This window comes from Natator depressus, chromosome 12 (genome assembly GCF_965152275.1).
Source record: "Natator depressus isolate rNatDep1 chromosome 12, rNatDep2.hap1, whole genome shotgun sequence".
NCBI lineage: Eukaryota > Metazoa > Chordata > Testudines > Cheloniidae > Natator > Natator depressus.
Window position 1 is genome coordinate 26,811,037 of NC_134245.1, and position 15,269 is coordinate 26,826,305.

Genomic DNA, 15,269 nt, shown 5'->3' on the forward strand with positions numbered 1-15,269 from the left:
AAACAGATAAACTCTTAAAAGTGCTAATTTATGGCTAGAAAACTTGAATAAGTCTAAATATGAAATTCTCAGTTACTCCGGATTCATGATTAGGGGGCTTGTTTGGAGAACGTTTTAACATTTCATTGCACGATCTGCATTCCTACTTCTACAGTATTTCATGCACTTTTTTACAGCACTCATTACTGTTGTTCTTCAGTTCAGCTGTATACTGCCGCCATCTGCCTTTTGCCTCTTACCGGCTCTGGAGCTTTTCAAAATTCTCCTAAAGGTCAGAATTCATATACTCTCTTTCCATTGTCTTTCTTTGGTCACCCAAACACAAATACATTCTTCCTCAAAAGCCAGCCTTTCATCCCCTCTATATAATAACTAGTCAGTTAACTCAATGCTCGTGGTTAACATAATTCTACTTACTTCTCAGTAACTTCAGTGCTAAAGCCACCCTCCCCTTCCACACCCTTTTTTTCCTGCTTCTCTTGCGGGCAGTAAGATGTGTCTGATCAATCTATTCCTAAGATTCTTTTTGTGGAAAAAAAATTGCAGCACTTCCCTCCGACGGTCTGTATTATTCTCTCTCTCTGTGCCTTCTACTTTCAACTCAATTTCTCTCCTGGTGCATTTGTACAACTCATAATATTAACAGGAGTTACATATTCACAGTAATAGGAGAATTTATTCTTTCATTGGACACAACTTTCAGCCTGCCCTTGGGCTGCTATCATACTCACATTGTACAATACATATTCATTCACACATAGATGCTAAATCACATTGAGAAAGTTATGATTCATTGACCTCCTTCTACACATTACTTCACATTTCTGCAAGTCTGTTTACTCCCACACTTAGAAAAGTTAATATTTCATATTAGCTCAGTGGTGCAACTTTTCATCTGTTCTTTTGTGTTCTGGTCATTGTGAAACTAATAAATGCATTCAGCTTTGCAGAGAAGAGTGAGCTCACAAGATTAACTGCAATAAGCTCTTGAGTACTTGAAAGCTTTTACAAAGGCCCTCCAAATGAATATTTAGTAATTCTGGGCCCCTTCTTCCATCCACACATATATCATACATCATATTAAGGGCTGCCCTTAAAATGGTCACTGCATTGCACTGATTCTGAAAATGGTTTTGCATTTTCCTCATCCAACTGGTAATGGCAATCCTTCTGCTTCCATGTCAAAGCTGCACTGAAAATCTTGAAACTTTAATTCTTGACTGTGTATTGACATGACACTAATGCAGATGTGGTGACACTTGAGACTACCAACTGCATGGATTAACTTTCTGAGTCTCTAAAGGTGCTAGTAAACACACGCATATGGCACCCAAATTTATAGAGGCCTGCAATTCCTTAAGAAGATCTCCTTTGTGGAGCTCAAAAACATCTCTCTTTCACCAACAAAAGTGGGTTCAATAAAAGATATTATCTCACCCACCTTGTCTCTCTACAATGCCACAAGGGCAGTTTAATGCATCTAGCTGCTTGTCTTTTCTTCTACATTTCAGTGTAACCCTTTTTTCTATAAAAAGACCAATGATATTATTTAGACATATTTGTGAATTAATTACTGTACAGAAACTCAGGGCCACATAAATCACAGATATCTTCAAAATGATATTTAAAGGTAGAAGGACTGCTGTTCACGTGGGTGTTTCCCACACTCCAAATAAGTGCAGGGCCAACAAGCCACCAGTGTTCTGCATAACATGTGAACAAAGGAAAATGTGGTCTTGATGGATGTTATAAAACTTCTATGTTCATAACAAATTCCAAGGTGCAGTTGGGCATTTGTTTATGAAAGTCACAATTTTTAAAATAGTTACGTAGGCTCTGAGGCTACAAGGTTCTCAATCTGCCACAGTCACATTGACTAAATACGGGAGAAATGAGCATGCATTTTCTCAGTGGCATGCCTTAATCCTAGCATATACATTAAGTAGCCATTGTTAGGGATTTGTTTGGATAGCAAGCACAAGAGCCATTTCTCCCCCATATGAGTAGCGGGGACGGTGACATGCCAGAAATTGATAATTTCCTAGGGCTCAGGAAATCAAGATGGCTGACTTGACACATTTCTATTCCTTTGATTACACTAGACTCTTCAAAGCATTGGCCTTTGCAGAATATCAGCCCATTTGATATAGTATATTAGCTACACGAGGAGAACAATAGTTTAACATCTAAAAGTAATGAGAAAAATAAGCAGACACTATAATCTAGTAGCAGAGAATCAGAAAACAAGGATATGATCCAAAGGACTGGAATATTTTAAAGAGACCAAATACTTCTAAGAAATTACTATGGAAAATGGAAAGGAGATGACAGTTCCTTTGAAAGACAAAGGCTTCCACAGACAAGTAATAAAAACTTGGATAGTAGCATGACAGGAAACAAACTAGTAATAGCAACAACAACAGAAGAAACTTACATACATGAAACACTCAGAGAAATGTTATTTTATTGAATTATATCCAAAATACATGTGCATTTATTTCTGTGTGTGTTTTTTTTCAAATAAGCATAGGACAATAAACCACACTGAACCCACTGTAATGTTTATCGATTTCTTGTGACCTCAGTAAAGACTTTGACACAAGATTTAACAACGTCTGAGCATAGTGACATGGCACTTAGCAAAGTTCTTTAAAGTACGTTATAGATTAACGGTCCCAAAGTGCTGAAACTCTTAGCTCCCAATTGGGCAAATATGGGGCCGCATGCAGTGTCTTGATGGAGCATAAATCAGAGTGCATGTAAATATCAGGACCCTAGCTACATTTCAATCCCTTTTGTGTAAGGATGGGCTAAGCAATTCCAGTGTATCATTATATTCTAAATATTTTGTATTTTATAATAACCTTTTCCCTCCTTTACTGAGAAAAATTTTCCCCACCAAAATAATTGCTATGTATTATCTCTTTCTAATTGCAGCAGCCCTTACTTGCTTTGCCTAGCACTGAATCCTCTAAGCATTCCCATTGATTTGAACGAGCCATGTTCTCTGATCTGCTAAGGTCACATTGTGTAAGGGGCCTAGTTAGAGGATCTTTGCTGATTTAGCAGTTTCCTGTGCCTTCTGGCTCTACTGCTGCTATGAGGGGAACAAGACGGATGGAGGGGGGCATGCTGGAGTGGAGCTCCATTATACCCAGTCCTCCACTGGTGTATGGCCCCTTATGGAAGCGAAGGGTTGGATTTATTGGAAAGCCCCTATGCCAATGGTGTAAATAAGAGCTACTCATTGGCAGCTCTAACTTGATTTGGAGTTCAGTGGCTCAGAATCAGAGAGCTGTAGCTGCGTCTTTGTCCTCACCTCCATCACTACTCCTTCTGAGCAAAGGTCAGTGGAAATGGGGAACTGAGCCCAATGTGAGTTCTTGTGTAAGCACTAATTGATGCAAATTAGGGTTGTAGAACTGTGTGCTTGTAATATTAATACAAATCTGCATTTCCTTTTCAGTAAATCGTTATTCATTTTAAAAAGTATCAAACTTCATATCTAGGCTTGAAAAGATTCAATTTTTGTCAGGAAAGGTTGATTTTACCCTATGCACAGTAACCTGAAAAATACTTCCATTGACAATAATCAAAATTTACAGATTGACAAAGAAATAAAAATGCTGATGGATCTTATTAGAATTTGATATGAGGATATTTACTTTGTATATTTTGACATGTGATGTTGATAATTTGTGTTTTAATGATTATAAAGCTTTTAACTTTTTGAATCTCAACTTCTACTGTCATTAAATAGTTGTCTGAAAGACCCATAATTTCCTGCAACTGTGAACATTTAAATGGATAAAAATTAGAAAAAAAATGCTTAAAATGAATATTGATATTATCTGTCAAAATTATAAATAAATAAAAATTGAATTCTGCCAAGCCTAATTATATGTGTTGCAAAACATTGAAGTGACTAGATAATATAACCAAACTGTAAAAAGTATTCTATTCTATTCTAGTTCTTATACCACCCTCATCACTGTAGTATCTGAGCACCTTCCAGTAATACGTTAAGGGCATATCTTCACTAGCTTTGTAGTTGTGGCATCAGTGCTGGGAGAGAGCTCTCCCAGCACTATAAAAAACCACCTCCATAAGGGGAATAGCTACCAGTGCTGGGAGTGTGGCTCCCAGCGCTCGTGCGCTGTCTACACTGGCACTTTACAGCACTGAAACTTGCAGCACTCGGGGGTGGGGGGTGTTTTTTCAAACCCTAAGTGATATGACTAACGTGTCACATGCAGTCCATTCTTTCTCTCATCCCCATGGGGCAAATGGTGTGTGCAGTGTAGAGTTTTTGTTTTGGTATTCATTTTTATTATAAATTATACGCACACACCATTGTGTGTTTATGTTAGGGAAGGCAAGCAGAAGAAGAGCACCCTGTGCTCACGCAGAATGTGGTGAGGTTAATGATTCTTCGTTCCTGTGGGAGCTCCTTCCACAGTCTTGGACTGGCTCCAGAAAAAAGCTCTGTCTCTTCTACAAATGAGCTCTACTCCCATGGTCGATAGCTCCATTGTTTGTAAGGAGTAGAGTGGTTGACCATGGTCCTCATCTTACAGTTTTAGGAGATCTTATTGGTATTCTGGACACAGCCCATTGATTGCCTTGAAGATAAGGACTAAGACCCAGGTCCTGAAAGGTATTGAGGTGCCTAACTTCCATTGAACCAATGGGAATTGGGTGCCTCAATACCTTTCAGGGCCTGTTCCTAAAATGTTGAACATCATTCAATATGCTATGGCTATTCTATCCAGCTCTTTAGCTTTCTGCAAGGTTTCACTCTTGGAGAATAATATCTCACAGAGATTATTTTTGGCTGGTTTCACCAATTATTATTTTTTCTCCTTTAGAGAAGCTCAAGGATTAAATGCTTTGTTTTAATAGTTAAGTGTAACTGATCCCCCATAATTAGCTGTCCCAGAACTACATTATGAGAGGGCTACAAGAAAAATGTCTCTATTTTCCATCAACAAATAAGGGTACAGGTATAATCACTATAATCTGCAAGAATAATGCCAGTTTATTCTAGAGCTTCCTTTTCTTAAGCAAAGGTAGAAAGATTTATTCCCATATGAATCTAGAAGGATTATTAGCAGAAACTTCCAGGATGCTTTAAAATGAAGCAGCTAGTTGTAAGAATGTAAATCATCTTCTATGGGAAGAAAAAAAAGTCAGATCAGTCTAAGAATGCAAATCATATTCAGGGAAAAATTCAGATCAAGATAAGAATCTGCCTCATGTGACTGTAATAGCATACAGTTATGGTTGAACAAAATCTGGTTTGTGGTCAGCACAATTAGTTTAAATTAGGGCTGTTGATTAATCGCAGTTAACTCACACGATTAACTCAAAAAATTAATCACAATTAATCGCAGATTTAATCGCACTGTTAAACAATAAAATACCGATTCAAATTTATTAAATATTTTTGGATGTTTTTCTACATTTTAAAATATATTGATTTCAGTTACAACACAGAATACAAAGTGTACAGTGCTCACTTTATATTATTATTTTTATTACAAATATTTGCACTGTAAAAATGAGAAAACAAAAGAAATAGTATTTTTCAATTCACCTCATACAAGTACTGTAGTGTGATCTCTTTATTGTGAAAGTGCAATTTACAAATGTAGTTTTTTTTGTTACATAACTGCACTCAAAAACAAAACAATCTAAAATGTTAGAGACTACAAGTCCACTCAGTCCTACTTCTTGTTCAGCCAATCGCTAAGACAAACAAGTTTGTTTACATTTACAGGAAATAATGCTGCCCGCTTCTTATTTACAATGTCACCTGAAAGGTATTCGCATGGCACTGCTGTAAGGCATTGCAAGGTATTTACGTGCCAGATATGCTAAACATTTGTATGTCCCTTCATGCTTCAGCCACCATTCCAAAGGATATGCTTCATGCTGACGATGTTCATTTAAAAAAAATGGCATTAATTAAATTTGTGACTCAACACCTTGGGGGATAATTGTATGTCTCGTGGTCTGTTTTATTCGCATTCCGCCATATATTTCAAGTTATAGCAGTCTCGGATGATGGTACAGCACATGTTCATTTTAAGAACACTTTCATTGAAGATTTGACAAAACACAAAAAAGATACCAATGTGAGATTCGTAAAGATAGCTATAGCACTTGACCCAAGATTTAAGAATCTGAAATGCCTTCCAAAATCTCAGAGGAATGCAGTGTGGAGCATGCTTTCAGAAGTCTTAAAAGAGCAAGTCTCTGATGCAAAAACTACAGAACCTGAACCACCAAAAAAGAAAATCAACCTTCTCCTTGTGTCATCTGACTCAGATGATGAAAATGAACATGTCAGTCTACGCTGCTTTGAATCATTAGCAAGCAGAACCCGTCATCAGCATGGATGCATGTCCTCTGGAATGGTGGTTGAAGCATGAAGGGAAATATGAATCTTTAGCGCATATGGCATGTAAATATCTTGCAACGCCTGTTCTTACTTTCAGGTGACGTTGTAAACAAGAAGCAGGCAGCATTGTCTCCTGTAAATATAAACTAACTTGTTTGTCTGGGCAATTGGCTGAACAAGAAGTAGGACTAAGTGGACTTGCAGGCACTAAAATTACATTTTTTAAATTTTTGAATGTAGTTATTTTTGTACTTGATTCTACATTTGTAAGTTCAACTTTCATGATAAAGAGATTGCACTACTTGTATTAGGTGAATTGAAAAATACTATTTCTTTTGTTTTTACAGTGCAAATATTTGTAAGTATACTGTACTGTACATTTTTGTATTCTGTGTTGTAATTGAAATCAATATATTTGAAAATGTAGAAAATATCCAAAAATATATAAATAAATGGTATTCTATTATTGTTTATCAGCATGATTAATTGTGATTAATTTATTTAATCACTTGACAGCCCTAGTTTAAATCACTAGCCAAACTGGGGTAAAAATGTTCATGAAAATTTGGATGCAGAATATTTTTTGTATATGTCAAGTATATACTTATATTATGATGATGGAAGTGAGGAGCATGTAATGTTGAGGGGGGAAATAACTTGATTATTATACTATACACAGGAAGCCAGATTTACAAAATATCTCAGTTCCTATTTAGGAACCAAAATAAATGGTCTAATTTTCAAAAAAGCTCAGCAGGTTAGGTGCTCAGCTCTTTTGAAAGTCTGGCCATAAATATCACAATGGGAGTTGCTGGGGGCCAAGCACTTTTGAAAATTGGCTTCTACTTAGGACTCTAAATGGGAAAGGAGGTATTTGGCAAATCTATCGCTAATATAGTAGAAAGACTCTTTCTAGCCAGTTATGTGATATGACTAGAGTTGAGCAAATAATTCATAATGAATAATTTTATTTTATGAAAATAGCCTTTATTTCTGCTCATTAAATGTCCACAAAGAGGTCATGATTTCGTTGAATTTGAAAATGAATTTAAAATTTGAATTCCACAAATATTCTTGCATGGAAATTGAAAATGCTCTTCCATGACCAATCTTGCAAATAAAATTTAATGGCTTGAATGTTTGTGGGAAGAGTGGGTTGCGCTAAAAAATGTGTTTTTTAAGAAATGAGCAAATATTTTCTGAATACATTTTGAAGTAATGTCCAACCTATAGAAATGACACGAGTAAATGATGAAATATGCACAAAGAGGGAAAGAAAATTAAGAATTCCCAGCACCTTGGCTATTTTGTAATACACCACAGTTTGCAAGAACAGTCACCAAAATTGTGCATATAAAATTAGACATATGTTTGGCTACATTTTTTTAAGCAGACCCTTACATTTACAGTTGGAGAAATGAAAATAAGTTTATTTTGGGGATGAAATATAATAAAAATAAAAGTTCCATCCAGCAGACTTCACAACATATGCCGCATCTGCACCTATGCTCCAGAACTCATCTTCTCTCATTTTTCCATCACTGTTTCAAGATCATTTCATTTCAAGCTCTCTACCTTTATTCATACCCATCTGTTTCTTCAACTGGAGACAGAATGATGAATGAATTGAAATGTTTACTTCAAGTTGGACTTACTGCACAAATAGACAGTAACTACTCTATATACAAGTATTGTGTATGGACACTCAACAGTGATCAGAAGTAGAGGTGAACAAGATGTTAGTGGCCAACAGTGAATTCAGTGGGAATAGATTTAAGTCACTATTTAGTGCTTTTGAAAATCCTACCCCAAGTTTACAGCTGGCCTCAAATTGCGCTCTAAACTTTGTTTGTACATAACTTGCATTTGTACATTTACATTGAGAAGGTAGATATGCAATTACACAAAATGTGTATGCAAATTTCAGTTTGCATGCACAAATGTGTCTATTTATGCAATTTTTCAGGTTCAGTCAAGCCAGAAATTCCTAATTGCACATGGATATACTCAAATATATGGCATGTTTCAGAGTAGCAGCCGTGTTAGTCTGTATTTGCAAAAAGAAAAGGAGTACTTGTGGCACCTTAGAGATTAACAAATGTATTTGAGCATAAGCTTTTGTGAGCTACAGCTCACATCACATCCGATGAAGTGAGCTGTAGCTCACGAAAGCTTATGCTCAAATAAATTTGTTAGTCTCTAAGGTGCCACAAGTACTCCTGTTCTTTTTACTCAAATATATGATATTCTATGGCTCTTAAAGTACTCAGAGTCTAAGCCATCATGTCTGACACTGAAAAGAAATACTTCTGGGAATAATATCAGAATACCAGCAAATCAGCATTTCCGTGGTGCAGTGTCATTTCTAGAGCTACCTGTAAAATGTTGGTGGGAATAAGAACTAGTTGGAATGACTGAAAAACTTGGTGTAAAACTTGATACGTATGTATCTGTGTATTTCATATACACAAGGACATGGGCTGCCAAACATCAACTTCATCTGGTAGTTTTCCTAGGACCTTTCTCCTCAGCACATTTTCAGTGCAAGCATGCCTATATGCAAATGTAAAAGTCCGTTTCTATGAATACTTATGCATGTGACTTTGAAATATTGTTTCCACAAACATTCATGACAGTGATCCAATGTAAAAGACACGTGAGCGTGGCTGAAGCAAATCCATTTGTAAATGCAAGCAGCTGCCAAGACCCCAGTCTAACAAAGCACTTAAGCATGTGCTTAATTTCAAGTACATTGGTACTTCAACTACTCCACATGCTTAAAGTTAAGCATGTGTTTTGCTGGATCAGGTCCTAATGGACTATTAGTTTGTAATATTTACCCAGCTATATAATACATACTATTTAAAAGTTAATTTTGCTTGGCAGATCACTTACATTCATATTTACAAGAATTACATATGCTCCATAATTACAAATGAACATCAAACAACGAACTCTGTGTCTAATTGGTGCAAAGGTAAATGTGGTGAAGACATACACCTTGCAACAAGGACTCTCACATAAAAAATGTACATTATGTTTCTATAGTCTAACAAGACGTACAAAACTTCCATAGAAATTATGGTCAAGACTGCGTATATTACTATGTTTTAACACTCTGAGACCTTTACCTAATCCTCTTTGTCACTGAGGGTAAGGACACTTGACAGCATAAAAGTGCACTTCTCTCAGCATTAACACAATTAATGGATATACTCTTGAAATGAATGAAAGAAAGAAAGAATAGCTCATCTCTCAAGGTAGTTTGATTCATCAAATGAAGTGAGATGTACAGAGAATACTCTTCCCCCCCCCCCCCCGATTCATGTACATTTTCTGTTTTTTAAAAAATCATTATTTGTATTTAATAACAGTCAGATTTAGAGGCCTACATTATAGGGCAGCTAGGTTATCTGCAACCACAGACTTGGATTTCATCTACATAAAGTCCATAATAGCTATCATCTGTTTAAATGGCATCGATGGGACGGGTGCAAGTCAGCTACCCGCTGAATGACAGAAAATCCAGCTCTCAGGAGACTTTGAATGTTTTGTGTTGGAGGGTGACATTTCTTAGTGAGGTACTCATCTTTGTTCTGTTTTGTTTTTTAGGTTCCTAAGGTCCCAAGATGGATGGAGCTAGAGTAGAGAGAAATCAAAGGTACTGAATAATGGCAAAATGCCTGAAAAGTCCTGGGTGATGAGTTCTTAGGTTTAAGAAATCACATCTTGTTTATTGGTATTTGTATGGTTTGTGGATTTCTTTGCTTATTTTTTCATCCAGCCACCAATTTTCCTTTCCGCCTTAAATAATTCTAAAGTTATATTATCTTAGGCATGATTTGAGATGAGCTAGGCCTGTTCTTGGGGTCTGTTGTTGGAGAAGACCAGAGGAGGCAAAGTAAAACATCTTCCAAAGAGGAGGCAAATGTTATGTACACACAGAGAAGTTAGATAAAAACATAAAATACTCTTGCTGGAAGGTTGTAATGTAACACTACTTTATTCTTAGAATTCAGAACAACACACAAGAACCCAAAAAACAGAGAGAGGGAGCAGACTGCTTTGTATAAGTCAGAGATTTGCATGCCTCCCTACAGAGCCCTCTAGCCTGCAACCAAGACCAGAAATCCTCCCTCCCCCCCCGCAATCATGGTTTGCAATTCCCAGACAGCCCTCAATACATCACACCTACTTCCAAACATTTTGAGTATAGGGGGCATTCTGAGGCAGAGCTAGAAGATGCTCCTTCCGCTAATATCTTGGAAGGTTGCTATAAAACCTGTGATTGATCTTCCTTAGCCTGTCGATGATCTTCATAAAGAGAAATTAGCTGTGTTCACAATCACTTTTAGTTGTTGTCATATTGTATGTAGTCCCTTTAAGGTCAGAACAGGCCAGCACATTCCTGATCCAATTTCTGGCCCTTTAAGGATGGCCATTCTTGGAATAGTTGGTCCCAGAGAATTATGTGAGTGTAAGCAAGAAATGGCGGGAAGGGAGTTCCAGGGAATATAAGAGGGGGCTCTGAAAAAGGCATGTGACAAGGCAGGATATAGAAGGATCCCGGGGAAGAGTGAAGCAAATGAAGGGAAAAGACCTGGTGGCCGGGCCCTGGCACCTGACCTTGTTTAGGGGTCCAGAGAGGCAGGAAGGAAGCCCCTGCTTCAGGTCCCTGTGTCCAAGGGAGATACCAGTGAGGACATTGGCAAAAGAATTGTTGTGTGCAAGGAGGGCCATTTGTTTTGTTTGGACTCTCTTATTTGCCCCGGAAGGGAAAATGTTTTTGATTTCGCAAGAGGCCAAATTGCAAAATAAGGTTTATCAAATCAGCCTGGGAAATTCTGCCTCCAACGGGAAGCCGAAGCAGGAGATGTATCTCTGTGTTGGAACGGTAAGCTGCAGGTTATGTATTGCTGCATATTTCTGTCACAGGCTGAAGCTGACAAATGTTAATGAATTTTAAATTTTAAAAAAGTGTTTTCAGGTATAGCCCTTAGTCTTCACTTTCAGTTTAAGCAGGAGCTTTTATAGAGCATATCTCCTGAATGACCGTGATGCCATTTAATTTTTCACCCATCTATGTATTGTGGAAGTTCTAGCGAGTGACAGTAATATGGGCATGTGAAACTGCAATCAAGCATATTGATACAGTCCTGTTCTATGCCAATGGCACAAATAATGCATGTTCGTTGGGGAGGTTCTGATCTGGTTCTGCTAAATTGAAAGCTTCTCTGTAGGTTTAAATGCTATTTTCCATAAACGTTCTAGGTTCCATGAGCTTCTCTTGCTCTAGTTGGTCTCCAGTAGACACTTATCCACATTAGAATTGCTATATTTGGCAGCTTCTCTTCAAGACAAGTCTTATTTTAGAATAGCACTGGTGATATAGCATAGGACCAAATGTATGTTTTCAAGACTGTGTAGCTATAGTAGCTCACCGCTTGGGCTGGTTATCAGACAGCCAGGAGATCTAAAATTGATTAGATTGATTCAAAACAATTTCAGAAGCAGTTTCATGGAAGAGTCACAAAAGATGTGGATGGGAAGAAGATATTTTATATCTCACAATAAACAGGAAAATCTCTGAGAATGTAATCTCATTTATTGGGAGAATCAATTACCTTTACTCTTTGTGAACTGAATATGAGTGATACAGAGTGGAGATGGGAGGAAAAGAGACAGTGCTGTGGAAGTGACAATAGTTGAAGTAATACTCCACTGATCATTCAGTAATTTTAAAACATGAGTCAAAACTTACCAGCTGCTCATTGCTCTGTGCTCCAACTACACCATGTAGTGCCCTACTGCTTTACTGTCTGCTTACTTCTACACATACATGTAAAAAGACTGAGAACAAGCTCACTTTAGTGCATTTCCCTGATTATAGCTGGTTGTTTATACTAGTGATCTGCTTCATACTTAATCATGCACAGGGAGGTGAACTTAGGGAGTTACTGTGCACAGCCTGCATTGACATCTAGGACGGTACAACATACTGTATCCAGGACGCTCAGTTTGCTACGTGGATTGGTATGGAAGGGGACAGGGACAAGGCTGCTCCTACCCACTGCTCCCTTTGGAGAATTTATGTGGCCAGATGGTTCACAGAGTATCTGTGTGCACAAGGACAGTACTTATGGCTGCCCTTAGCTAGACAATAAAGTCAGGAAGATACCTCATGCCCTCTGCCCACTGCCTGTGTCCCTGCGCAGTCTGACTTATGCTGATTGTCTGATTATCTAGGTCACAGTATAGCAAACAGCCCTGTTCCTCGATCCCCAGTGGCCCCAGCTGGTAACATATCTCTACAATCAGAAATGCATGCGGAGATGAGGGTGGGGTTCAGACTAAAACAATAAAATAATGGAAATGGTGAGGCAGGAAAATTATTAGCAGGTCCCGCACGGATCATTGCTAGTAAGGAACCAGGCACATATCCAGGGATGCCGCCCGCTGCGTTCCGTTGTTCCTAAAGAAGACTCTGATAAAATAAAAAATCACTACAATATTTCTGAAAACCTAATTGGGCTGGATTCTTTACAGTGCACCACTGTAAATCAGGAGTACTTCCATTGAAATCCATGACCTTACTTTGGTATGAAGCTGGTACTAGTGAGAGGAGAATTGGGTCCATGATCTCTGGTATCTTTCCATCTAATTTTCCACAAGTATACACAGTAGGAAGATTATACTCTGAAAATGTGGACAATTCCCATGATATAAGCCTTAGGTTATTTAAAATCAAGGAGCCACCCTTTCTTTACTAAGAGCACAGTATAATATAGTTACAGATGAGGTGTTACTTTGAAGTTAGGATCTTGTCTTTGATCAAAAGCATACAGCCTCCCTCATGTCTCTCATAAAGAATCAGTAGTTATCTTGCACTGGTGTGTTTTTTAATGTTTAGGACAGCAAAAATGACATTTACATGAAACAGCAATCCTGAGAATGTATGAGATAAGACAATTTCAGCTCTGGGTTGTGGAAAAGTCTCTCAAACAGACTTTAAATCAAGCACAAGTAATAGCATGTCATACACACTTTGCCTCCCTTACCTGCTGTTAATTAAAGCACTGATAAAGGAGGTCTGTCAACATTAATATGATGAAAAGTAAAACATGTTTTTAAAATTTTCTAGATGAAAGTATGGTTAATCAGTATTACAGAAAAAGGTTTCTAGTAAGTGCCTCTAATTTGGTTTGCTTGTTTCAAGAGTGTAAAGATGAGATGATAGCGTGGCTTTACAATCCACAATTGTGTAAGGGCATGATGGTGCAGAAAGACACTCCAGCAGTGTCTGTTCCCACAGAGGATAAAGTAGAGGATAAAGCGAGCAGAATGCTGCTGGAGGCAAAGGCCCTGAGTAGTGGTCCCTACTCCATGCACTCAGTCCACCACTGGACTTGGCAGCCAGCTATGACACTAACCACAATAACCCCAATTCCATTGGGGTGATAGTGGTGCTATTACCAGCAGGAGAGTGGGGTGGGAGGAGGTATTGTTTCATGGTCTCTGTGTATAGAATGTCTTCTGCAGTTTCCACAGTATGCATCTGATGAAGTGAGCTGTAGCTCACGAAAGCTCATGCTCAAATAAATTGGTTAGTCTCTAAGGTGCCACAAGTACTCCTTTTCTTTTTACCAGTGGTCCTGATTTCCCGTTGCCTGTGCTCACCACATACATGTTGAAAGGCAGTTGTCTCTGACAAGTAAATAAAAACTATGCCTATCCCAGAGCTAGGAAAAACATGTAATCAAATATCAAGTTTCAGAGTAGCAGCCATGTTAGTCTGTATTCGCAAAAAGAAAAGGAGTACTTGTGGCACCTTAGAGACTAACCAGTTTATTTGAGCATAAGCTTTCATGAGCTACAGCTCACATCCACTGAATGCATCCGATGAAGTGAGCTGTAGCTCATGAAAGCTTATGCTCAAATAAATTGGTTAGTCTCTAAGGTGCCACAAGTACTCCTTTTCTTTTATCAAATATCAAGGCATCATTGAGGAGGACCAGTCATAGTATCATGTTTCACATTCTCACATGACATCAGTAGAAAACAAGTGATATTGACAAAGCTCAGTGGTTTGAGTATTGGCCTGCTAAATCCAGGGTTGTGAGTTCAATCCTTGAGGGGGCCATTTAGGGATCTGGGGCAAAAATTAGGGATTGGTCCTGCTTTGAGCAGAGGGTTGGACTAGATGACCTCCCGAGGTCCCTTCCAACCCTGATATTCTATGACATTGTTACATAAATGGCTTTTACTACAATGATAAAACTAACATGCGCACTATTAACACTAATGAATGGAGCTGCTGTGCTGCGGAAGGGGTATGATGTTGCACTCTATATGTTCTACAGAAATATGCTTATGAGTGTGAATATGGTGTAACTGGAATATATCTTATGCAAAAGGTCTCTTGTAAGGTATCATAACAAAGGTTATAACCTACTGAATATATTCCTCCTATTTGTATGCACGTATCATTCTTTTATCTGAAGCTAGAAATATGAAGTATAACTCTGAGGTCCTATTGTAATTATGCAAAGTGTGGGCCATTAATGGTGGTTTAGAATCTTGATAGCTCCCATTGACTAGGACAACTGATTGTAAATGACTTATTTACCTGCAAACCTTCCTGTGTATGTGTGGGTCAACCCAGGAAGAATGGAGACTAGGGGGTCTTACAGTGACATGTGACCATGTCACATGATACTGGAATCCACCTTAATCCTTGTATTTTTCTATTGATGGGGTGTAGGTGGGGACAAGCACAGACAAAAAGATTCCTGCCTTCTGCCAAAGCTATAAAAAGGGGTGGAGCAGGACAAAGTGGGTGGTCAGTCATGAGAAAACCCCTGCTTAC

At 38.1% G+C, this 15,269-nt stretch overlaps 1 long non-coding RNA gene across 1 annotated transcript in view; it reads left to right on the forward strand.

Annotated features, from left to right (window-relative positions):
* Positions 1-15,269, forward strand: part of LOC141996747 (uncharacterized) — a 68,640-nt gene that overhangs the window by 18,006 nt on the left and 35,365 nt on the right. The window contains exon 2 of the long non-coding RNA XR_012641591.1: positions 10,016-10,064. This is a non-coding gene — a long non-coding RNA (uncharacterized LOC141996747). The remainder of the gene's footprint in view (positions 1-10,015; positions 10,065-15,269) is intronic.